Raw genomic sequence first — 27,324 nt, 5'->3', positions numbered from 1 at the left:
CAAAGAAGGTATATCTGTAAAATGCCACAGAAAGATAGCAGATATAGCAGTTCAGGACCACATTGTTTTCTCAGTAAACTTGCCTTTAATCAATACAAAAGATACTCATTTTGTTCCTTTTCTTGTCCTCTGTCTTTAGTTTTTATTTGTTGAATAAGCATACTGCTAAATCTGATATCTTTTCAAGGCTAAAACAAAAACGTACACGTTTATAAAAACGGGAATTCCAAATGAAAATCTAGTTCTTTGAAAACATCTAAAAAGTGAATGAATGAAAGAACATATACATAAATTGAACACCTGATGGTAGCAGGTGATATTGTAGGGAAATAAAAATTACTAAATATGGCTAAGAAGTATAAAATCAGAATAGACTTAAAATACATAAAATTGGAAATGTTTGGAAAATATTTAAATTTTAAAAAGTACATTTTTACATAGCATCAAGGAATAGATAAATATATGTTGAATAAATTATTCTGGACCATGGATTAAAAAATGGAAAATTTATAAAGCTAATACATATTAAGGTAGCATGGTGAAGACATCTCAACAGAAGGCAACAGCTGACAGATCTTACATGTAAATAAGAATGCAGCTACCCTAAAAGAATATAACCAGATGAATTCCAGCAGCACGCTGAATGAAAAATATCACATAATTTTTATCCCAGGTAGGCAAGGATGGATTAATTTGGTAGGTTTAGTAACAGTTCATGTTAGTTTGTATCCATGTTGAAAAAAGGAAACAAATTAACAGAGTCAGAAAAACAATATTAATTTCAGCTCTGATTCTTCATGGAACACATTATAAGGCAAGACTAAAAGGAAACTTTAATGACTGTATAAATACAATCCACAAGAAAACTGCAGCAAACATAAACTTGCAGTTGAGAAGTTAGATCCACGTCCAAGTCAAACAGAAAGCAAAAGTAGCAGATACCTCTTCTGTCAGCGCTCTGCTGGAGGGTGTAGCCAGAGCACGGACAAGAACAAATGAAAAATAAGAGATCTAAATATAGCAGGAAGACACAACGGCTGCCTGTTACTTCTAGTTGATTATTGGCTTAAAAATAGATTCTGCTGACAGACTTGGAACTAAGTAGAGTTGAGTAAGGAAGATGAAATAATAGCTACACATCAGTGACTAACAGGGAAGCAAAATGGAAAACAGTGAGGAGGATAACCGTGAAATATTGAGGGTAAATCTGGGACAAATGCACCAGCCCATGAGAGCTGAATTTAGCAGTTGTTCTGTCTCTGTTAAGATTATGTACTTGCTTCCTTGTCTAACATGAATACATAGTAAGTCTATGAATTTCATCCATCTTTGCCTATCTGGGATTAAAAACTCACCAGAGCACATAAGAAAAGTGAAAATGTTAGTTGCTCTGTCGTGTCCGACTCTATTATATCCTGTGATTATATATAGCCAACCAGGCTCCTCTGTCCAGGCTCCTCTTGCCTGTCCAGGCAAGAATACCAGAATGGGTAGCCATTCTCTTCTCTAGGGTATCTTCCCAACCCACAGAACGAACTGGGGTCTGCTACTTTGTAGGCAGACTCTTCAGCATCTGAGCTGTCACACCTAAAAGAGTATATAACCAGAAGCACCATTGCTGCAGGGGAGTTCCAGGGCCAGGATCTAGAACCTAGAACCACTCTGCCCCCGTGCTAGTAATATCTGCAGTCCTCCTGCAGCAGGTCAGAAGGTTCATGAGGAGACAGACAGTGAGCTTTAAAAATTCCCAGGCTGCTCAGAGCTTTCTTTGGGGTAGTCCTCTGAGTCCTTGCAGCCAATATGGGTACTCTCGATTCTCCTACTCATTTAGACTTTTCTGATTTGATTTTCTGACTTCTGCTCTGCCTAAGAAGCTCCTAAGTACTTGTTAGCAGTGAGGGCTTCATCTCTGCCTCCCCACCCCTCCCAGGGTAGGCTACAGCAGATGTGGAGTACAGCTGAGGAATATGCTACTAAGTGGCCCATGGACCAAAGTTTGATAGACTCTGACCTGCGGGGCATGAATACTCAAGATATACTTGCATATCTTTAATTAGGTGGAAACTAGGAGGAATTTGGGGGTTTGATATCAGGAATTTCAGCCCATACAATAACCTTAATTAAATTCTTGTCTCTCTCTCGCTGTGTAGAGAGAGAGAGAGAGACAAACTGAATGATGAAGGATGCTTACATTATTGGTGGCCAATGACGAAAGAACAAATGGGACTTAATTCTAACCATCTGAGTGCTTCTCCCTGATACATACCTGGGTATTGCTTTTCATCTCTCCAGGATGCAGTAGTTTCAGAGAACTTTAGTGAATTATTACAGGATTCCCTATCCACTCTGTAATAAACAGGCAAGATGTGTTATGACTATAACAAAGTTCCTTTGATGTTCTTAGTAAGCAGAACACAGAATGGGCTCCATTTTATAGACTTCCAGTAAAGAAAGTGAAAGTGTTAGTCACTCAGTCATGCCCAACTCTTTGCGACCCCATGGACTGCAGCCCACCAGGTTCCTCTGCCCATGGGATTTTCCAGGCAAGGATACTGGAATGCGTTGCCATTTCCTTCTCCAGGGGATCTTCCTGACCTAGGGATTGAACCCGGGTCTCCTGCAATGCAGGCAGATTCTTTACCTACTGATCTATGAGAGAAGCCCTAGACTTCCAGTGAGTGCCTCTAAAGACTTGTGGCAGGTGGCCTCTTCCCGGCCTTCCAGAAGACGTTGTGATTTTCTTTTTGTCTTGGCTTTGTTGACTCTTTACCTCACTTAATGTAAAAACCAACTTCAGACTGAGGGCAAGAAAAAAAAAAGTCTTCATGGTTCAAAAGACTAGTATCAATAGCCATTACAAAGTCTAATTGCTTCATTTCCATCCCCCTCTTCCCTCAATAGTGGTGTCATTTTACATACACAAACACACACACACATACACACACGGGAGTTGGGGATGGACAGGGAGGCCTGGCATGATGCAGTCCATGGGGTCTCAAAGAGTTGGACACAACTGAGCGATTGAGCTGAACTGAATTGATGCATATATAATTATGGCATTTCAGTAATATTATATAAATGAACTGTTAACCTTTTGAGAGTGGCTAAATAACATTCCATGGTATAGATGTACAACATATGTTTAAATATCCATTCATTGTGAGGGACATTTGTGGTGTTTACAGTTTTAAGCTATTGTAAACGTAGCTACTATGAACATTCATGTACAGGTTTTTATGTGAACATAAGTTTTTATTTCCCTGGTATAAATTAGACAAGATTACAGTTGCTGGGTTGTATAATTCATGGCTGTTTAGTTTTATAGGAAACTACTTATCCATTTCAGTAGGCCTATACCATTTACATTCTCCTCAGAAATACATGACTCAGCTATACTGTATCTTCACAAGAATTTTATGTTATCATTATTTATTACTTTCGTCATTCTCATAGGTATGTAGTAATATTGTGGTTTTAGTTTGCATTTCCACAATGACTAGTGATGGGAAAATGTTGAACATTTTCCTATGTGTTTATTAGGTATGCATATCCTCTTTAATCAAGTATCTGTTCATTTATTTTGCCTTTTTTCTAATTTTATCATTGTTGATTTTATTTATTTTTACTCTTGCATTTTGATAATTCTTCATATATTATATTCTGATATGACTCTAGTTGAATATCTGTTGAAACTACTTTTTATTCTTCTGTAGCTTGTCTTGTTACAGTCTTAACTGGATTTTTCACAGAGTAACATTTTAAATATTTTTATTTAAATGACTCTTCTTGATGGGTTGTATTTAGGTATCAAGTCTAAGAAATCTTAGCCTACACCTATATCCTGAAGATTCTCTCCTGTTTCCTTCTGTGTTTTATAGTTAAGGATTTCATATAAGTCTGTGATTCATTTTGAGTTAATTTTTGTGAATTCTTGTATAATGTGTGAGACTTCATTCTGAATTCTTTCTGCCTATGGTTTTCCAGGTTGTCCAGCTCCTTTCTTTGAAAAGGTTATAATATTCCTCCTTTGAATTGCCTTAAGTCTTTGTCAGAGTCAGTTGGGCATATCTGTGTGGGTGTGCTGTTAGGTTCTCTGTTCTGTTCTTTTGATCTGTGTCCCTTCATCAACTGGTGTGATGTTGTCTTGCTTCCTTTAGTTTTAAGTAATGTTTAACATTAAGTAGTGTTTTTCCTCTCAGTTTATTCTTATTTTTCAAAATTGTTTTAGCTCTTTTAGTTCCTTTGCCTATGTCTCTATAAATTCAGAGTGACCTTGTCTATGTCTACAAAAAACCTTACCGGAAATTTGATAGCCACTTTGTTAAACCTACAGATTATTTGGGGGAGAATTGACATACTCTGTTGCCTCTCCCAATGTGTGATTGTGGTTTAACTCTATGATTTTTTTTCATGGGTATTTTGTAATTTTCAGCATACAGTTTCTATAAATGTTTTGTTAAATTTATATTTAAGAGTTTCATTTAATTATAGCAATTTATAGTATAGAATTTTCAGTTTCCATGGTTGCTTGTAGACATCAGTTCAGTTCAGTTCAGTCACTCAGACTCTTTGCAGCCCCATAGACTGCAGCATGCTAGGCCTCCCTGTCCATCACCAACTCCCGGAGTTTACTCAAACTCATGTCCATTGGGTCGGTGATGCCATCCAACCATCTCATCCTCTGTTGTCCCCTTCTCCTCTCACCTTCAATGTTTCCCAGCATCATGGTCTTTTCAAATGAGTCAGCTCTTCTCATCAAGTGGCCAAAGTATTGGAGTTTCAGCTTCAACAGCAGTCCTTCCAATGAACATTCAGGACTGATTTCCTTTAGGATGGACTGGCTGGATTTCTTTGCAGTCCAAGGGACTCTCAAAAGTCTTCTCCAACACCACAGTTCAAAAGCATCAATTCTTCTGCACTCAGCTTTCTTTATAGTCCAGCTCTCACATCCATATATGACTACTGGAAAAACCATAGCTTTGACTAGATAGACCTTTGTTGGCAAAGTAATGGCTCTGCTTTTCAATATGCTGTCTAGGTTGGCCATAACTTTTCTTCCAAAGAGTAAGCATCTTTTTATTTCATGGCTGCAGTCACCATCTGCAGTGATTTTAGAGCCCCAAAAAATAACGTCTGACACTGTTTCCACGGTTTCTCCATCTGTTTGCCATGAAGTGATGGAACCAGATTCCATGATCCTTGTTTTCTGAATGTTGAGCTTTAAGCCAACTTTTTCACCCTCCTCTTTCACTTTCATCAAGAGGTTCTTTAGTTCTTCTTCACTTTCTGCCATAAGTGTGGTGTCATCTGCATATCTGAGGTTATTGCTATTTCTTCCAGCAATCTTGATTCCAGCTTGTGCTTCCTCCAGCCCAGCATTTCTCATGATGTACTCTGCATATAAGTTAAATAAGCATGGTGACAATATACAGCCTTGATGTATTCCTTTTCCTATTTGGAACCAGTCTATTAATTTTGGGTATACATTATAATCTGACATCTGTATACACTTCAAAGTGATGACCACTACAAGTGTAGTTACCATCCACCACCATATAGTTGACCCACTTCACTTATTTTACCCATCCCCCAAACCCTCTTCCTGTTTGATAACCACTAATCTGATCTCTGTACTTATGAGTTTGTATTTGCTTTATTTTGCACCATTATTAGTTTTTCTAGATTCCACACATAAGTGAAATCATACAGTATTTGTTTGACTTATTTCACCTTCAGGGTCCATCCATATTGTTGCAAATGGCAGGATTTCATTCTTTTTGAGGACTGAGTAGTATTCCATTGTATGGGTGTGTCTTCTTTATCCATTCTCCATCAGTGGACACTTAGGTTGCTATGATATCTTGGTTATTGTAAATTATGCTGCAGTGAACACAGAAGTGACTGTATCTAATCAGATTAGTGTTCTTGGGTTATTTGAATAAATGACCAGAAATAAAATAGCTGGACCATATGGTAGTTCTAGTCTTATTTTTTAAAAGAGTTTCCTTACTGCTTTCCATAGTGGCTGTACCAATTTATAGTCCCACCAACAGTGTAAGAAGATTGCCTTTCACCCATATCATTTCCAACATTAGTTATTTCTTCTCCTTTGGATGATGGCCATTCTGGCAGATGTGAGATGTTATGTCTTTGTGGTTTTGATTTGCATTTCCCTAATAATTAGTGATGCTGCACATTTTTTTTTCATGTTCCTGTTGGCCATTTCTATGTCTTCCTTGGAAAAATATCTATTCAGATCCACTGCCTATTTTTGATTGCATTGTTTTGTTATCATTGATTGTGTGAGGTCTTTTTTTTAAATTTTAAATTACTTTTTAATTGGTGGAGAATTGCTTTACAATTTTGTATTGGCTTCTGCCATACAACAACATGAATCAGTCATAATTGTGTGTGTATGTGTGTGTGTGTATATACATATATATATGTGTGTGTGTGTGTGTGTATACATTTTCCCCTTCTGTTTGCCATATAGTGATGGGATATATCCCATCCCAGAAGGGGAAAAAGTAGATGCAGTGACAGATTTTATTTTCTTGGGCTCCAAAATCACTGTGGAATGTGATTACAGCCATGAAATTAAAAGATGCTTGCTCCTTGAAAGGAAAGCTATAACCAACTTACACAGTTTATTAAAAAACAGAGATATCACTTTGCTGATGAAGCTCCATATATTCAAAGCAATGTTTTTTTCCAGTAGTCTTGTATCAATATGAGCATTTGACCATAAAGAAGGATGAACACTGAAGAATTGATGCGTCCAAATTGTGGTGCTTGAGAAGACTCTTGACAGTCCCTTGGACTGCAAGATCAGCCCTATGGAGATCAACCCTTAATATTCATTGGAAGGACTGATGCTGATGATGAAGCTCTAATACTTTGGCCACATAATATGAAAGGCCAACCCATTGGAAAAGACCCTGATGTTGGCAAAGATTGAAGGCAGAAGAGAAGGAGGGCAGCAGAGGATGAGGTGGTTAGATAGCATCATTGACACAATAGACATGAATTTGAACAAACTCTAGGAGATGGTGGAGAACAGAGGAGACTGGCATGCTGCAGTCCATGGGTCACCATGAGTCGGACACGACTTAGTGACTGAACAAAAAGTAATAAGAATATTACCCTTTGATGTCAGTTGTCCTCGCCACACAGTGTGCTCCAGTCAGTCTATCTTCTCAGAAAGCCCTCCAGTATTTATTGTATGGTCTCTGGACCTGCTGTGGGCACTGTGGGGTCATCTCCTACTCAGATCTGGCTGTACTCCAGCTAGCTCACAAGGTTCACAATTGCCCTCGAAGTCCACAGTCTCAAGCTAGTTGTGGGGATAATCCACTGCACCTGCTGCTGCAAGAGTGAATTCCCTTCCTCTTCTTGGTCACACAGCCCCTCGGGGCTCCGTTTTTGTTTTGGCCCCACCCCTCTGGTGTCTGTTCCCTTACCAGACAAGAGAGGGCAAAGGCTGAGGCTTATTAGGACTCACTTGCTCAGTTGGACTGGGGAGAGGGAGGGGTAAGATAGCCACCATTGGGATATTCTGGGAGTGCCTCAGGTGATAGAGGCCTGCTGAATGTTGCTACAGGCTCTCCCAATGAATTGGCCTTGGGTCATGGGTCCCTAGGAAGAGCCAAGATGCAAAGGCTCCCTGAAAGTTGTGGGTAGTGACATGCCCCTGTGTACAGCTTGGCAGCTGCTGAGGTGGCCATCATGCCCACCTCTGCAGTCACAGACCACAGCCAACTCATCCCTCCTACAGAACTCTCAAAGTGGTGGTGGGGGCTGGTCCTGTGGTCTGGGAGTACATGGAGTTAGAGGGTTCCTGGGACAGTCATCTCTTACCTCGCTGGCAGACCCAGGTTTTCCCCTGGACTCCCTTGGCTATGTTGTATTAACTTCCTCAGAGTATCTCCACAATTGTCAACCCCATTCCTCTCCCTGGAGTCCAACCCCTGAAGGAAAGTCTGAGCCTCATCACCCAGCCCGTACTCGCCATTTGAGTGTGCAAACAGCTTCTTGGCTGAGAAGTGCTGGTCAACTTTGATTTCTTACCGAATTTTCTCTGCTTTGTCTTGCACGCACTTATTGCTGTTTTCCTCTCTGAGGTTCTGTATCTCCTTCCTGTCCCTGTCCCTGAGGAAGTTTCCAAGTATACAGAAACTTTTCCACCTTCACAGCTCCCTCCCCAAGGTATCCATTTTGCCTCTTTATTTTCTTACTGCCTTTTCCCTACTGCTTTATATGGAGTTTAGCTTGCCTTTTTGGAAGTCTGAGGTCTTTTGCCAGCTTTCAGCAGGTGTTCTGTAGGAGTTGTTCCACATGCAGATGTATTTTTGATGTATTTGTGGAGGAAAATGATCTCCGTGTCTTACTTCTCTGCCATCTTCTGTGTGAGTTCTTTATATATTTTTGATATCAACTCCATATCAAATATATAATTTACAAATATCTATTTGCATTCAGGAGGTTGCCTTTTTATTTAGATGGTAATTTTCTTTGCTCTTCAGAAACTTTTTAGTTTGATGTAGTCCTTTGTGACCCTATGGACTGTAGCCCACTAGTGGCCACTAGTGGTAAAGAACCTGCCTGCCAGTGCAGGAGACATAAGAGATGAGGGTTTACTTCCTGGGTTGAGAAGATCCCTTGGAGGAGGAAATGGCAACCTACTCCAGTATCCTTGCCTGGGGAATCCCATGGTCAGATGAGCTTGGCAGGCTACAGTTCGTAGGGTCACAAAGAGTCAGACACAACTGAAGCCACTTAGCACACACACAGATGGTGTAAAATAGTGGACTAGTTTCATTGTTTTGCATGTTCTGTCAAGTTTTTCCACCATTTCTCTAATAGACTATCATTTCTCCATTATATGTTGTTTGCTCCTCTGTTGTAAATTAATTGTCCATATATGTGTGAGTATATTTTGGGGCTCTCAATTCTGTTCCATTGACTTGTGTGTTTGTTTATGTGCCAGTACCATACAGTTTTGATCACTATAGCTTTGTATTGTAGTTTGAAATCAAGGTGCATGGTACCTCCAGCTTTCTTCTTCTTTGTCAAGATTGTTTTGGTTATCCATGATTATTCATGATGGAAACTTAAGTTACATCTATATAGTATCATGTCATCTGTAAGTAGTAACAGTTTTACTTTGTTCTTTCTGATTTGAATGCCTTTCATTTCTTTTTCTTCCCTAATTGCTTTAGCTTAGGACATCTGAAACTGTGCTGAATAAAAGTGGCAAGAAAGGATGTCCTTATCCTGTTACTGATCTTAGGGGAAAATCTTTTGGCTTTTCACCATTGAGTATGATGTTAGCTGTGGGTTTGTCATATGTGTACTTTATTGAGTTGGGGTATATTACATCTGTGGCCACTTTGTTGAGAATTTTTATCATCAGTAGTTGTTGAATTGTGTCAGATTCTTGTTCTGCGTCTATTGAGGTGATCATATGCTTTTTATTCTTCATTTTGATGTATCACATTGATTGATACATGGATTTGAACTGTTCTTTCATCCTTGGAATAAATCTCACTTGGTTATCATATATGATCTTTTTAATGTATTGTTTGATTAGATTTGCTAATATTTTATTGAGGATATTTACATACATGTTTATCAGGTATATTGGCCTTTATTTTTTTTCTGTCATACCCTCATATGGTTTTGGTATCACAGTAATGCCTATGTAAAATATATGTGGAAAGTTTCTCTTCTCTTCAATTTTTGAAGAGTTTGAGAAAGATGGATATTAAATTTTCTTTAACTACTCTGTGCAATTAGCCAGTGAACCATCTGGTCCTGGGTTTTTTATTGTATTTTTTTATTACTGTTTTAGTCTTTTTGCTATTGATTGGTCTATTCAGATTTTCTATATCATTAAGATTCAGTGTTGGAAGTTATCATGTTTCTGTGAATTTATCCCTTCTAGATTATCCAACTTGTTGGCACATAATTGTTTGTTGGATCTCTTATGATCCTTTATATTTCTGAGGTTGTAGCATTTTTTGTTTCATTTCTGATTTATTTATTTGAGTCCTCTCTCTTTTTTTCTGGTTACTCTAGCTAAACGTTTGTTAATTTTGTTTATCTTTTCAAAGAACCAGGTCTTCATTTCATTGATCTTTTCTACTAGTTTTTTCTCTATTCCTTTCATATCTGCCCTAAGCTGTATTATTACTTCTCTTCTACTAATTCTGAGCCTTGTTTGCTCTTCTTTTCCTAGTCCCATTACGTGTAAAGTTAGGTTACTTTGGAGAAATTTTTCTTGTTTTATGAGGCAAGCCTGTATTGATGTGAACTTTTAAAGTTGCTTTCAGTTCAGTTCCATCATGCAGTCATGTCTGATTCTTTGCCACCCTGTGGACTACAGCTCGCCAGGCCTCCTGGTCCATCACCAACTCCCAGAGCTTGCTCAAACTCATTTCCATGGGGTTGGTGATGCCATCCAACTATCTCATCCTCTGTTGTTCCCCTCTCCTCCTGTCTTCTATCTTTCCCGGTATCAGGGTCTTTTCCAATGAGTCAGTTCTTCACATCCAGTGGCCAAAGTATTGGAGCTTCAGCCTCAGCATCTGTCCTTCCATTGAATATTCAGGACTGATTTCTTTGGATTGACTGGTTTGATCTCGTTGTTGTTCAAGGGATCTCGAGTCTTCTCCAGCACCACAGTTCAAAAGCATCAATTCTTAGGCACTCAGCTTTCTTTATGGTCCAACTCACATCCATACATGACTATTGGAAAAATCATAGCTTTGACTATATAGACCTTTGTTGGTAAAGTAATGTCTCTGCTTTTTAATATGCTGTCTAGGGTTGTCATAGCTTTTCCTCCAAGAAACAGACATCTTTTAATTTCATGGCTGCAGTCACCATCTGCAGTGATTTTGGAGCCCAAGAACATAAAGTCTTTCATTGTTTCCCCTCTTTGCCTTGAAGTGACGGGACCGGATGCCTTGATCTTAGTTTTTTGAATGTTGAATTTTAAGTCAGCTTTTTCGCTCTCCCCTTTCACTTTCATCAAATGGCTCTTTAGTTACTCTTTGCTTTCTGCCTTAAGAGTAGTGTCATCTGCATATCTTGAGGTTATTAATATTTCTCCTGGCTGTCTTTTGATTCCAGCTTGTGATTCATCCAGTCCAGCATTTCACATGATGTACTCTGCATATGAGTTAAATAAACAAGGTGACAATATACAGCCTTGACATACTCCTTTCCCAATTTGGAATCAGTCTGTTGCCCATGTCCGGTTGGTTGCTTCTTGACCTGAATACAGATTTCTCGAAACGCAGATCAGGTGGTCTGGTATTCCCATCTCTTGAAGAATTTTCCACAGTTTGTAATGATCCACACAAAGGCTTTAGCATAGTCAGTGAAGCAGAAATTGATGTTTTTCTGGAATTCTCTGGCTTTTCCTATGATCCAACAGATGTTGGCAATTTGATCTCTGGTTCCTCTGCCTTTTCTGAATCCAGCTTCAACATCTGGACATTCTTAGTTCATGTACTAATGAAGCCTAGCTTGGAGAATTTTGAGCATTACTTTGCTAGTGTATGAGATGAATGCAATTGTGTGGTGGTTTGAACATTCTTTTGCTTTGCCTTTCTTTGGGATTGGAATGAAAACTGACCTTTCCAGTCCTGTGGCCATTGCTGAGTTTTCCAAATTTGCTGGCATATTAAGCACAGCACTTTCACAGCATCATCTTTTAGGATTTGAAATAGTTTAGCTGGAATTCCAACACCTCCACTAGCTTTGTTCATAGTGATGCTTCCTAATGCCAACTTGACTTCACACTCCAGGATGTCTGGCTCTAGGTGAGTGATCACATCATCGTGGTTATCTGGGTCATTAAGATCTTTTTTGTATAGTTCTTCCGTGTATTCTCTCCACCTCTTCTTAATATCTTCTGCTTCTGTTACGTCCTTGCTATTTCTGTCCTTTATAGTGCCCATCTTTGCATGAAATATTCCCTTGGTATTTCTAATTTTCTTGAAGAGCTCTCTAGTCTTTCCCATTCTATTGTTTTCCTCTATTTCTTTGCATTGATCACTTAGGAGGGCTTTCTTATCTCTCTTTGCTATTGTTTGGATCTCTGCATTCAGATAGATGTGTCTTTGCTTTTCTCCTTTGCTTTTTGCTTCTCTTCTTTTCTCAGCTGCTTGTAAGGCCTTCTCAGACAACCATTTTGCCTTTTTGCATGTCTTCTTGGGGATGGTTTTGATCACCACCTCCTGTACAGTGTTATGAACCTCTGTCCATAGTTCTTCCGGAACTCTATCAGATCTAATCCTTTGAATCTATTTGTCACTTCCACTGTAAAATTGTAAGGGATTTGATTTAGGTCATACCTGAATGGTCTAGTGGGTTTCTCTACCTTCTTCAGTTTAAGTCTGAATTTTACAATAATGAATTCATGATCTGAGCCACAGTCAGCTCCTGGTCTTGTTTTTGTTGACTGTATGGAGCTTCTCCACCTTCGGCTGCGAAGAATATAATCAATCTAATTTCGACATTGACCATCTGGTGATGTCCATGTGTAGAGTAGTCTCTTTACTGTATCCCATAGATTTTAGCATGTCATATTTCTATTTCATTTCTCTCTAGATAATTTTTGATTTCATAGATGACCCATTGGTTGCTCAGTAGCGACCCTATTATTACATAATGCCCTTTGCTGCCTTTTATTTCACTGTTAGTTTTAAATGCCATTTTGTCTGATGTGAGTGTAGCTACTCCAGCTTTCTTTTCCTTTCCCTTTGCATGGAGTATCTGTTTCCATCTCTCCAGTTTTAGTCTATGTGTGTCCTTTCCTCTGAACTGAGCCTCTTGTAGGCAGCCTGTGTTTTGGTCTTTTTTTTTTTTTTTTTGGTCCATTCATCCACTCTGTGTATTCTGATTGATAAATTTAGTCCAGTTACATTTAAAGTAAGTATCAATAGTATGTATTTGTTGCCATACTATGAGGTCATAGATAACATCCTATACAATTAGGCTGTTTTAAGTTGGCAGCAGCTTAAATTTGAATACATTCCATAACTTTATCCTTTTGATATTCCCCCATGTTTTATTCCTGGGCTAGGAAGATTCCCCTGGAGGAGGAAATGGCAACCCACTCCAGTATTCTTGCCTGAAAAATCTCAAGGACCGAGGAACCTGTGGGCTACAATCCATGGGGTCACAAAGAGTCAGACACAACTGAGTGACTAAACACAGCAAGCCCCATCTTTTATACTTTCAGTGACTCACTTTAAATCTCTTTATTTTATGCACCCCTTAAGTAATTATTTTAATTTTAGTTAATTTTATTGCTTTTGTCTTTTGACCTTCCTGCTTGTTTTATAAGGGACTAGTTCACTGTGTTTATCATATGTTAACCTTTTCAGTGAGATTTTTACTTTTGTATGTTTTCTTATTATTAATTATGCCATTTCTTTTTATCTTTTCAGCTTAAAAAGTCCCTTTAACATTTCTTGTTGGGTTGGTTTAGTGATGATGAACTTCTTTAGCTTTAATTATCTTGGAATATCTTGATCTCGTCTTCAGTTCTGAATGATAAACTTTCTAGGCAGAGAATCATGGCTAGAATTTTTTTTTTTTTTTTTGACTTTCAGCACTGTTAGTATATCATGCCACTCCCTTCTGGTCTGTACAGTTTCTGCTGAGAAATCTACTGATAGACCTCTTGTATGTTACCTTGTTTTTCTCTTTCTCCCTTTAGAATTTCCTCTTTATCCTTAACATTAATTGTTTTAATTATAGTATGTCTTGGTCTGTGTGTCTATAGATTCATCTTATTTGAAATCATCTGCACTTCTCTGGATGTCTATTTCCTTTCACAGATAGGGGAAGTTTTCAGCCACTATTTCTTCAAATAATTTTTCTGGTCCTTTTTCTTTATCCTCTCCATCTGGAACCTCTATAATGCAAATTGCTCTTCTGCTTGATGTTATCTCAAAGCCCCCCTTAGGTATTTTCACTTTTTAAGTTCTTTTTCATTTTACTGTTCTGTCTGGATGAGTTCAATCATTCTATCTTCCAGTTTGCTTATTTGTTCTTCTAGCTCATCCAGTCTGCTCTGGTGAACTCCTCTAGTGTATCTTTCAGTTTAGGTGTAACTTTTATTTGGTACTTTCTTATATTTTCTATCTCTGTGGACATTCTCACTGTGCCCATCCATTTATTTCCTGAGTTTGGTGATCATCTATATAACCATTACTATTAACTCTTTATTGGATAGAGTGCTTATTTCCACTTTATTTAGTTATTTTTGAGATGTTGTCTTATTCTTCCCATTGGAGCATATTCCTCTGTCTCCTTATTTTTCTTAATTCTCTGTTTGTTTCTGTCTGTTAGGTGAATCAGCTATCCTTCCCAGTCTTGAAGGAGTGACCTTATTTAGGAAATGCCCTGTGGGGCTCAGAGGTGCATTTCTGCTTGGCCACTAGAGCCAGGCATTTAGGTGCCCTCTATGTGACCTGCATGCACCCCACTTTCTTGTGGGGCCATAGCTGCTTCTGTGGCAGGCTAGTGAGCTGGGCTGACCCCCCCGGATGGCTGAGGGACATAGGCTGGGTGCCCTGCTGTGCAGGTGGATGAGGCACACCCTCCAGGCTGGCTTTGAGACCTTCCTGCAAGGGCTGCACCACTGGTAGGCGAGGCTTTCACTTGGCTGATGTGCAGAAGTGGATGGAACTCTCAGCGGGACACACTCACTGGTGCTATAAACTTGGAGAATTTCAAAATGGTGCCTGCTAATTAGCAAGGTACTCTGAAATGGCAAAAATGGTTCCTGCCACTGTCTCCTAGTCCCCCGGGAACATCTGAACCAGTTCCTGCCTTTGTGATGATGCTTCAAGCTTGGTAAGTGGTTTCCCTTGAGCTGCAGTACATATGCTTTTTAATCTAGTGTTTTCATGCTGGTTTTGGAGTTGGGTGAGTCTGCATGTGGGCTCTTTAAGAGCAAGTCTTCTATTCTCTCACTTCTGTGGTTCTCCTAGATGCATTCCATTTCAGCTTTTTAAAAAAATTGAACTGTAGTTGATTTATAGTGTTGTGTTGATTCCAGGTGTATAGCAAAGTGATCCAGATACATATATATATATACATATATATATATATATTCTTTTTCAGATTATTTTCCATTAAAGGTTATTACAAGATATTGAGTATAGCTCCCTTTGTTAAACAGTAGTTTTCTTGTGTTTATTTTATATATAGTAGTATGTGTATGTAAATCCCCAAATCCTAATTTATCCCTTCCTTCCCTGTTTGGTAGCCATAAAATTGTTTTCTATGTCGGCGAATATGTTTCTGTCTTGTGAATAAGCCAAAAAAATAAGGAATGCTTCACAAATTGTGTATCATCCTTGTTCAAGGACCATGCTAATCTTCTCTGTATTGTTCCAGTTTTAGTATATGTGCTGCCAAAGTGAGCACTCTCTTTTGGTTTTTAAAATCAGGTGTTTGGGGGACTCATCTCTCCTGTGCAGGATCTAGGGGTCAAGGTACATGATATGGAACTTGAGTCCCTTACTCCTCAGAGAAAAGATTAGGACCTTTCTGATCCTTCTCAATTGTGGATCACTGCAGCCAGGATGTGATTTCTTTCTTTCTTGGTGAGACATCTCTGTGCCTGTCTTCACTATTTCAATGCTTTGTTGTAGAGGTGCTGTTCATCCAGGTTCCAGGCCCCTTTATGAGGAGATTATCCCATATGTAGTTGTGGATCTGTTCTGTCTGTAGAAGGAGATGAGTTCAGAATCATCCTATGCCACCATCTCGAACCCTCCTTCACAATTCTTTTTTAATATTGATCTTGGATCTTCTGACTTCGCTCCACTCATGTATTAGTTTTTGGACTTGTGGAGTTTTGTTGTTGCTATTACAGATTTCTTGGGGCTGTCCACATAGTCATGTAAATGATTTCTATCATCCTGTTAACTGCAAATAAGACAGTTTTGTTTCTTTCTAGTCTGTATGCCTTTATTTCCTCTGCTCTCCTGGTGAAGACTCCAGTATTATTTTGAATAAGACTGTTGAAAGCAGATATCTCTGCCTAACTCAAGATCTTAGAGGGAAGGCATTCAGTCTTTTTACTATTATACTAGTTGTGTTTTTCTTTCTTCTTCTTTTTTTTTTTTTTTTTTGGTAGATGTTCTTTATCAGGCTGAGGAAGTCCCTCTCTAATTGCAGTTTTCTGACAGTTTTCATTCTGCATGAATGTTAAATATTTGTCAGTCCTCCTTTTTTTTTGAATCAGCTGATATAAGCATGTGCTTTTTACTGTTTAGCCTGGCAGGCTACAGTCCATGGCATTGTGGAGTCAGACACGACTGAGCTACTAACACACACATGGTTGATTCAGTGATCAGTTTTGAAATGTTCAACCAGCCTTGCAGTCATGGAATAAACCCCACTTGGTTGTGTGTATAATTCTTTATATATACTGTTGAATTGTATTTGCTTATTTCTTGTTAAGGATTTTTATGTCTGTTTATGAGGGGATGTAGTCTGTACATTTCTAGCTTTTTTCTTATTATTTTTTCAGTATCATCTTTGTGGTTTTGTTTTCAGAACAATATTAGCTTCTTAAAATGAGTGGATAGATATTCTCTCATCCTCTACTTTCTGTTACAGAGTTATAGAACTGGTATTAATACTTCTTAATTGTTCAGTAGAATTTTCTAGTGAAATTATCAGGACCTAGTGAATTCTTTTCAGGAATTTTTAAATTATTAATTCGATTTGTTTAATAATTTTGTGACTGTTCAGTTTATTTTCTCTCGTTTAAGTTTTAGTAGGCTGTGCTTTTCCAAGGAATTGGTTTATTTCATCTAAAATGGGAAATGCATGTGTGAAGAGTTGTTTGCAACATTCCCTTGTCGTTTTTTTGATGTGTATAGGGCTTATAGTAATATACTCAGATTCATTCCTAATATTGGCTTGTCAATTTAATTGATATTTTCAAAGAAGTAGATTTTTGTTTCATTGACTTTCCCTATTGTTTTTATTTTCTGTCATTGATTTTTCTTCCTGTATTTATTATTTCATTCTCTCTACTTTTATAGGTTTATTTTTTGCTTCTTTCTTGTTACTTGAAGAGTGAGCATGGAGTTACAGACTTGAGATTTCTTCTAGTGTAAGCATTTACTACTATGCATTTCCCTCTCTGGTCAATACCAAAATCAGATGGATTGTATTCTTTGCAGCCAAAGATGGAGAAGCTCTATACAGTCAGCCAAGAAAAGACCTAGAGCTTACTGTGGCTCAGATCATCAACTCCTTCCGTGCAAAACACAGGCTCAAATTGAAGAAAGTAGGGAAAACCACTAGGCAATTCATTTATGACCTAAATCAAATCTCTTATGATTATACAGTGGAGATGACAAATAAGATTCAAGGGACTAAATCTGGGAGATGGAGTACCTGAAGAACTAGGGATGGAGGTTCGTATCATTGTACAGGAGGTGATGACTAAAATCATGCCCAAGGTAAAGAAATGCAAGAAGGCAAAGTGGTTGTCTGAGGAGGCCTTACAAATAGCTGAGAAAAGAAGAGAAGTGAAAGGCAAAGGATAAAAGGAAAGATAGACCCAACTGAATGCAGAGTTCTAGAGAACAGCAAGGAGAGATAAGAAAGCCTTCTTACATGAACCATGCAGAGAAATAGAGGAAAACAATAGAATGGGAAAGACTAGAGATCTCTTCAAGAAAATTAGAGATACCAAGGGAACATTTCATGCAAATATGGGTACTCTAAAGGACAGAAATAGCAAGGACATAACAGAAGCAGAAGATATTAAGAAGAGGCGGCAAGAATACTCAGAAGAACTGTACAAAAAGGTCTTAATGACCCAGATAACCATGATGGTATGGTCACTCACCTAGTGCCAGACATCCTGGAATGTGAAGTCAAGTGGGCCCTAGGAAGTATTACTATGAACAAAGTTAGTGAAGGTGATGGAATTCTAGCTGAGCTATTTCTAACCCTAAAAGATGATGCTGTTAAAGTGCTTCATTCAATATGCCAGCAAATTTGGAAAACTCAGCAGTGGCCACAGCACTGTAAAAGATCAGTTTTCATTCTGATTCCAAGAAGGGCAATGCCAAAGAATGTTAAAACTACCTCAGAATTGTATTCATTCCACATGCTAGCAAGGTAATGCTCAAAATCCTTCAAGCTAGACTTCAACAATACATGAACTGAGAACTTTCAGATGCACAAGTTGAATTTAGAAAAGGCAGAGGAACCAGAGATCAAAATGTCAACATCTGCTGGATCACAGAAAAAGCTCTAAGAAAATTAAAAAAGAAAATCTACTTCTGCTTCATTGACTACGCTAAAAACCTTTGACTGTGTGGATCATAACAAACTGTGGAAAATTCTTAAAGAGATGGGAATACCAGACCACCTTATCTGCCTCCTGAGAAATCTGTATGCAGCTCAAAAAGCAGCAGTTAGAACCAGACATGTAACAGCTGACTGGTTCAAAATTGGGAAAGGAGTACGTCAAGGTTGTATTTTGTCACCCTGCTTATTTAACTTATATGCAGGGTTCGTCATGTGAAATGCCAGGCTGGATGAAACACAAACTGGAATCAAGATTGCCGGGAGAAATACCAACAACCTCAGATATGCAGATGATACTATAATAAAGGCAGAAAGTGATCAGGAGCTAAAGAGCCTCTTGATGAAGGTGAAAGAGGAGAATGAAAAAGCTGGCTTAAAACTCAGCATTCAAAAAACAAAGATCATGGCAACCGGTCCAATCACCCCATGGCAAATAGATGGAGGGGAAAGTGGAAACAGTGAAAGATTTTATTTTCTTGGACTCCAAAATCACTGCAGACTGCAGCCACAAAATTAAAAGACATTTGTTCTTTGGAAGAAAAGCTATGACAAAGCTAGACAGCATATTAAAAAGCAGAGACACCACTTTGCCAACAAAGGGCAGTATAGTCAAAGCTATGGTTTTTCCAGTAGTCATGTACGGATGTGAGAGTTGGACCATAAAGAAGGCTGAGTGCCAAAGAATTGATGCTTTTGAACTGTGGTACTGGAGAAGACTCCTGAGAGTCCCTTGGACAGCAAGGAGATCAAACCAGTCAATCCTAAAAGAAATCAACCCTGACTATTCACTGGAAGGTCTGATGCTGAAGCTCCAATACTTTGGCCACGTCATGCGAAAAGCCAGCTCATTGGAAAATACCCTGATGCTGGGAAAGATTGAGGGCAAAAGGAGAAGGGGGCAACAGAGGATGAGATGGTTGGGTGGCATCACTGACTCAATGGGCTTGAGTCTGAGGAAACCCTGGAAGATAGTGAAGGACAGGGAGGCCTGGCATGCTACAGTTCATGAGGTCACAAAGAATCATAATGGCTTAGTGACTGAACAACAACAAATCTCCCTCTCTGTCCTTTACCTGCGCTTCACAAATTTTGATATATTGTATTTTTATTTTCTTCAGTTCAGTTTATCTTTTGAGTTCTCTGTAGAGTTTGTTTTTGACTCATAGATTATTTTTTAAATGGTGTTTATATTCTGAGTGTTTGGAAATTCTCCTCTTATCTCCTTTTTTTATTTGTTTTTAATTTGATTCCATTGCAGACACAGATCACACATTCTGTATGGTTTAAATTCTTTTAAATTTGTTGAGGATTTTATGGCACAAGTTGTAATCTGTCTAGCATATATTCCATGAGGACTTGAAAACATTGTTTTTGCTGTGTTGGGGAAGTGTTTTCTGTCAGTTAGGTCCTATTTGTTGATGGTGTGTGTTCCATGACTTTCCTAGTTGTCCTCTTATCAAGTATTGAGGAGGAGTGTTGAAGAATGTGGATTTATCTCTCTTTTTTTTTTAAACTTCTGTCTGGTTTCAGTTCATATATTTTTCAGCTTGTTTGTTTGGGAAAGAATGTATGATTGCTGTGCCTTCTTGGTAGATGGAATTTTTATCAGTATGTAAATTTATTATCTGCCCTTTGTAATTTTCTTTCATCTAAAGTCTAGTTTATCTGGACATAATACTGTAAATCTTGCTTATTTTAATAACATTTTCTTGGAATATGTAATTTGGTTGGCAGCCTACAGTCCACAGTTGATCGGGTTGGTGGTAGAACGTGAGTTTTTCCTTTGGTGTTTAGCTGAGGTGGGACTTTTACTTAATTTGTTTTCTGTCTCTCTGGTTGCCCTTTCCAGGTCATTTGGCTCTTCTTAAGATGTTTTCGTTGTTTTTGTCTACACTTTTGATGCTTCTCCAAGACTCAGTTTGGAACATGAGACAAATGGAAAGCCCAGGGTCCTAGTGTCAGTCCTTTTGCTTTCTTCTCTGCACTTTCACAGTGGCCTTATGTTTGTTTATATATTATGTTAAGAGTTTTAGGCATAGTTAATGGAAGTAATAGTGCTGCAAAACACTAATAACAAAATATCATACTTTAGGCATTTTTTCCCTAAAGTAGGTATTTATTTAGGGCAGAATACCCAGACCATTGCACTTTATTTCTTATTTGTCTATATATAGATAAATATATATATTTTGTGGAACTGTTGTTGTTCCACAAAACTGTTAAGTAACTGTAGTGAATACATAAAAATGGAGACTTTTATTTTTCCCAGTTCTGGAGGCTGGAAATCCAAGATCAATAGCCAGCCAGTTCTTTTCCTGGTGAAACCTCCCTTCCTGGATTCTCACTGTGCCCTCGTATGGAAGAGAAGAGAGAGAAGATGAATATTAATTTAGCCTATTCTTATAAGGCTACCAGTCCTATTGGATTAGGACCCCATCCTTATGACTGAGCACTTAGCCTTAATTACCTCCTTAAAGGTCCTGTTTCCAAATATAGTCATACTGGGGGTTAGGACTCCAGCAACATATGAATTTGGAGAGGGGGCAGTTCAGTCCATGCAAATAAGTAAGTGTCTATCCTATCCATAACTGAAAGTCTGAGCTCTAATTTTTGTTTTTTGAAAATGATAATAAACATATTTGTGACTGTATTTATTTTAATCATATGTATTTTTCCAGATGAAACATGGGCTTTTTAAGGTTCTTAAATCCTCTTATTCCATTTTACAAAATTTCTTTCCAAACACATTATACCAGCCTGGTTTACTTATAAGCAAACTAGGTCCCTGATGATATGTTCCACTTAATCTAAACCAAGTTTTTATTTTTCATTATTAACCTTCTCGCTTCAGTTTTTTGGTGGAAATATTTAGTATAACTTTAGGCAGGACATCTTTAGATTAACTTCTTGAAGATAAAAACACTGTTTCTGTGTTATCATTTTTAGATTTTATTTATACTGTCATAGCAAGTGGTATTTTTCAAAAAACATAATGCTAGTTTTTTTAGATTTCATATTTATTCAGATTATTGTTGATGAATTTCTTTATATTCTTCACCTAAAGGAAAAACTCCCTTAAAAAATTAGTCTGATCACTTTTCAGTCAATTACTGGGGAACTCCAGGCATGGAGTTGGTGGACCCAGTTAGGTGGGAGGTTCTCCCGGTGGCCTGCTCAGCGGCCACGAGCCCAGCTGGGCAGAGTGCACATTCAGCGCCTTTCCCTCTGTATTTTCTGGTCACCTTCACTCCTGTGAGAATTTCCACACCTGATACACAATCCATATGTGCACGGTAACCAAGGGCACCAGGGGCAGAAGTTCTCCCTTCCCCGGCAGAGGTGGCTAGCCTTCTCTTGTTCCCTTGGTTTCATGGCCCTGGAAAGAAAGGGTGTCACAGGTTATACAGCTTAGAAATGGAGAATTCACTTTTACTTCATGGCCTCATTCACATTCAGAAAGTAGGCTGCCCCACCTGTGTGAGAGGAACTGCAGGGGGTCTGAGCAGCCCAGGAGAGCAGAGGCCAGTGCTTTCCCCACATGAAGCCCTGGGAGCTCAGGGAGCAGTCCTGTGTCCCAGGTCACAAAAAAGCTCAGACAGAAATATAGATCAATGGAACAAAATAGGAGGCCCAGAGCTAAATCCATGTACCTATGGACACCTTATCTTTGACAAAGGAGGCAAGAATATACAATGGAAAAAAGAAACCTCTTTAACAAGTGGTGCTGGGAAAACTGGTCAACCACTTGTAAAAGAATGAAACTAGAACACTTTCTAACACCATACACAAAAATAAACTCAAAATGGATTAAAGATCTAAATGTAACACCAGAAACTACAAAACTCCTAGAGGAGAACATAGGCAAAACACTCTCTGACATAAATCACAGCAAGATCCTCTATGACCCACCTCCCAGAATATTGGAATATAAATTAAACTTAAAGCTTTTGCACAACAAAGGAAACTATAAGCAAGGTGAAAAGACAGCCTTCAGAATGGGAGAAAATAGTAGCAAATGAAGAAACAGACAAAGGATTAATCTCAAAAATATACAAGCAACTCCTGAAGCTCAGTTCCAGAAAAATAAATAACCCAATCAAAAAATGGGCTGAAGATCTAAACAGACATTTTTCCAAAGAAGACATGCAGATGGCTAACAAACACATGAAAAGATGTTCAACATCACTCATCATCAGAGAAATGCAAATCAAAACCTCAGTGAGGTACCATTACATGCCAGTCAGAATGGCTGCTTTCCAAAAGTCTACAAGCAATAAATGCTGGTGAGGGTGTGGAGAAAAGGGAACCCTCTTACACTGTTGGTGGGAATGCAAACTAGTAGAGCCACTATGGAGAACAGTGTGGAGATTCCTTAAAAAACTGGAAATAGAACTGCCATATGACCCAGCAATCCCACTCCTGGGCATACACACCGAGGAAACCAGATCTGAAAGAGACACGTGTACCCCAATGTTCATCACACCACTGTTTATAATTGCCAGGACATGGAAGCAACCTAGATGCCCATCAGCAGATGAATGGATAAGAAAGTTGTGGTACATATACACAATGGAATATTACTCACCATTAAAAAGAATACATTTGAATCAGTTCTAATGAGATGGATAAAACTGGAGCCCATTAAACACAGTGAAGTAAGCCAGAAAGATAAAGACCGATACAGCATACTAACACATATATATGGAATTTAGAAAGATGGTAACGATAACCCTATATGCAAGACAGAAAAAGAGACACAGATATATAGAACAGACTTTTGGACTCTACGGGAGAAGGTGAAGGTGGGATGTTTCAAGAGAACAGCATCGAAACATGTATATTATCAAGTGTGAAACAGATCGCCAGTACAGGTTGGATGCATGAGACAAGTGCTCGGGGCTGGTGCACTGGGATGACCCAGAGGGATGGGATGGGGAGGGAGGTGGGAGGGGGTTCAGGATGGGGAACACATCTAAATCCATGGCTAATTCATGTCAATGTATGGCAAAAACCACTACAATATTGTAAAGTAATTAGCCTCCAACTAATAAAAATAAATGGGGGGGGGGGAAGCTCTCCTAGGGAAGCAGCTTCCCTGTAGGGAGCTTCCTTGCAGCTCAAATGATAAAGAATCTGCCTGTGATGCAGAAAACCCGTGTTTCATCCCCAAGTTGAGAAGATTCCTGGAGAAAGAAATTGCAACCCACTCCAGTATTCTTGCCTGGAGAATCCCAAGGACAGAGAAGCCTGGTGGGTTACCGTCCCTAGGGTCGCAAAGAGTCGATATGACTGAGCAACTAACACTACACAAAAACTTGGGAGGCAGGGTTGAGATCTGGGCCCTGCCCTCTCACCTAGATGAGGTGGGCTGGAACTGAGCAGGTACTGCCTTTGAAGCACTGCCCTTTGTGAGAAGGGGGCCAAAGGAGTATCTCCTTCTCAGTCCAGGAAGGTGAACAGGAAGCTAACCTGTTTCTGGCTATGTGAGGTGAAGTTGCATGTCACAACCAGGGGCTTGGAGACTGGAGATTCATTCCAGTCTGTGGCATCTGGAAGGCAAGGTATGTGCTGTCCAAGTTCCATGGTGGTGCATTGGTGTTTGAGCCTTGAGTTTTCTGCCACCTGACAAATAGCACAAACTACAGTGGTTGGCGTCCCAGAGTGGGGTCTGGAAAGCTGGGGGGGGACAGCCACAGGGCTCTGCTCTCCCCCAACCTGTCCTTTGCTTCCACCAACACTGGCTGCATTTGTGTCTCCTAAGCTCTTTGCATAGGCCTTCATTAGATTTTACAGCAAATGTTGCACAGACCGTCAGGGTTGTAGGCATATAGATAGCAATGGAACTCAAAGGCAAACAGACACGCACAAATGGATGAGTTGAAAATTAAGCTTACAAAAAAACATGTAAAGAAACAGCAGTTCTCTTGGAGCAAATATCAGCAGATACAACAACTGCAGATCTGGATCTAAGTTTTAGATAATAGAAACTAATAAATAATGTTTAAATAATTAAGCACAAGAATTGAAAATGTAAGAAAAAAGCAAAACACTCTGAATAGCTGCTTTGAAAAAAATCACCTAAAGTTGATAGAGATGAAAATTATAGATGTCAAAATAAAAAACTCAATTTATCTATAAAACAGAAATAAACTCATGGACATAAAAAAACTTACAATTATCAAAGGAGAAAGGTAGAGGAGGGATAACTTAGGAGTTTGGGATTAACATATACACTACTGTATATAAGCTAGATAAACAAGGACCTACTGTATAGCACAGGGAAGTATACTCAATATTTTGTAATTACCTATAAGGGAAAGGAATCTTAAAAAATAATACATGTATATGTGTACATGCATGTGCTCAGTCATGTCCAACTCTTTGTGACCCCATGGACTATAGCCCTCCAGGCTCCTCTGTTTGTGGAATCTTCCAGGCAAGAATACTGGATCCATTTCTTCCTCCAGGAGATCTTCCTGATCCAGGGATCGAACCTGCATCTCCTGTATCTGTTATGTTTGCAAGTGGATTCTTTACCACTGAGCCACCCAGGAAGCCAGTATATAGACACACACATACACCCCCATATAGTTATACATACATATGTGTATAACTGAATCAGTGTGCTGTACACATTATAAATCAAAAACATGCCAATGAAATTTTTTTTTTAAATTGAAATCTTGGTAGAAGTATTGAGTGTCAGATGAGACAGTCAAAGGAGTGGAAGCAATTTCCTGGGTTGAATCATAGCCAGTAAAATATGAAATCATATTTTCACAGTTGGGAAATATGAAAGAAGAGTGAACAGTTGGACTATCTCACACTTCTCAAGTGCTTCTCTGTACCAGGTCCTGCAAATATTTTACATATGTTTACAACATTTCCGAGAAGGGTACTTTTGTTATTCCTATTTTTCAAATAAGTCAAAAATAGGAGGAGTCATCAAAATAACAGCACAGTATGTCAGAGGTCTGGCAGAAAGCAATATATGTGGATGCATGAACCCCACTCAGGAGTGACCCCACACTTATTAACCCTGAGACAGGGCATATGAGTTCCTCTCATGAGAAGGTGCTCCCACACGCAGTGGCTGGTATTGTAGAAGGAAATAGTAGAACATGGGAGAAGTATTAGGAGATGATTTTTCAGTGTAAAGGTAAAATTGTGACCCATGTGCAGATATGTAAAAATGGACACATGCTAAAGAATTAATTTTACTCATAAAACTGAGGGAACCAGGCAGATGTTAGATCCAATTAAAGGAAAAGTCAAACCTGGACAAATGTATATGAAGTAAAGGAAGGTTGAGATGAATTGTAAGTGGACATAAAATGTGTTTATTTAGAGGGCATAGGAAATCAAATCAACAGCAGTGAAATCACTCCCAGACAACACATAATTTATGCATCTATCCCCTGCCTGCCAGCTTATAAGCTTCCAAAGATCTCAGATGTAGTCCCAGACCTCAGGTAGCCAGCTCAGAGCTGTGTGCTTATAGAGGATGCAGTTTTCCAGTGAAATATGATACAATTTTTTCTCCAGAAGCCATGTTCCAAAAGAATGGCCGAGAATTTAATAATATTGATGAACAACATAAATCCTCAGTTTCAGGAGATACAAGAAGTCTGAGGAAAGATAAATAACAAGAATGGGCACCTAGACAACTTTACTAAAACCTGCAGAAGGCAGGAAGCTAAGGAGATGCTGAAAACACTGAAAGAGCAAAAGATAGTTTGTTACAAAAGCGTGAAGATTAGACTGACTGCAGGCCTTTTAGAGGCAACAGTCAGAAGCAGAAAAAGATAAGAGAAACATTAAAGTTTGAGAGAAAATAATTGCTGGCCTAGAATTCTGTACCTGCTAATAAACCTTCTTTACGTGAGGGACAAAATCAGGACATTTTCAGGAAAAGAAGGACTCAAGAATTATTGTTGCCATGAAGAGGTAAACTGCCATAATGAAACTATCAGAGTATAAATGTAGGAACAGGGTCTGAGAAGAAATACAGTTAAAAATTCAGGTAAATATAAACAATTTTGAACATATATAATATTAACAGTGAACTTGAGTGTGGGGGTAAAAACAAAGTGAGGTTAAAATGCTGAAAATAATAAAGCACTGTATGGCTGGTACTTGGAGTTAAACCACTTAGTTGGATGTAAGTTGCTCTGGCAGAGCATAGAGTTACCAGCTTTGAGTAAGATATATATGTTAAAAATGTAAGAATCAAAACTATCTGTGATACATTGCCAAGATGGGGAAAAAAAATAAATTCTAGATTACTGTATGTAAGGTCCAAAATTTTGTTTGAAATATCTGTGTATGCATGTGATATGCATGTGCATTATATACAACCAGTGTATCCACATCCATATAAAAAGTTCAGAAAAAAATGGTAAAGAGGTTGCCTGTGAATTATAAAATTATGGGTAATTTTAATTTTTATTCCTTAAATAATTTCATTAATTATTTTATACCTACCAAGTGCTTTCCGTTTTCCCTTTTTGTGAATATGCTTTATTCTGTAATTAGAAAAGAGAAACACATGTTCATTTTAAAGGGATAAAAAACATAAGAATAACTATCAGCAACATAAGAATATTTTTTTTATCTTCCAGACAGATGAGAAGCTAGTAGGGAAAGAATAAAGAAAATATGAGACTCCTAAAGAAGCAAGGGAAGTGCAATCAATGGAGAAAGAAATAAAGAGGGCAAAATTAAAGAGTAAGAATAAAACCAAGCATTGTAAGAGACAAGAGAAGAGAGAGGGTTAGGCAGTTAGTTAAAAAGACAGAGATTCCCCAACTATCTATCTACTGTCTATCAGAGGCTTCTCATGTGGCACTAGTGGTAAAGAACCTGCCTGCCAAAGAAAGAGACATAACAGACTTAGGTTCAACCCCTGGGTCTGGAAGATCTGCTATAGTAAGAAATGGCAACCCACTCCAGTATTCTTTC

The 27,324-nt window shown here is 38.6% G+C and overlaps 1 protein-coding gene and 1 non-coding gene across 3 annotated transcripts in view; one reads left to right on the top strand and one right to left on the bottom strand.

Annotated features, from left to right (window-relative positions):
- Positions 1-27,324, top strand: part of LOC122706945 (neuronal acetylcholine receptor subunit alpha-7) — a 141,048-nt gene that overhangs the window by 77,695 nt on the left and 36,029 nt on the right. The gene's annotated exons all lie outside the window — the stretch shown is intronic.
- On the bottom strand, positions 15,345-15,450 carry LOC122707071. Its single transcript, XR_006344602.1, has one exon. It is a non-coding gene; the product is annotated as a U6 spliceosomal RNA (small nuclear RNA).

Source organism: Cervus elaphus, chromosome 13 (genome assembly GCF_910594005.1).
Source record: "Cervus elaphus chromosome 13, mCerEla1.1, whole genome shotgun sequence".
Taxonomy (NCBI): domain Eukaryota; kingdom Metazoa; phylum Chordata; class Mammalia; order Artiodactyla; family Cervidae; genus Cervus; species Cervus elaphus.
Note: the sequence above shows the minus strand (reverse complement) of the source record. Positions and strands in the feature narration are given on the sequence as shown.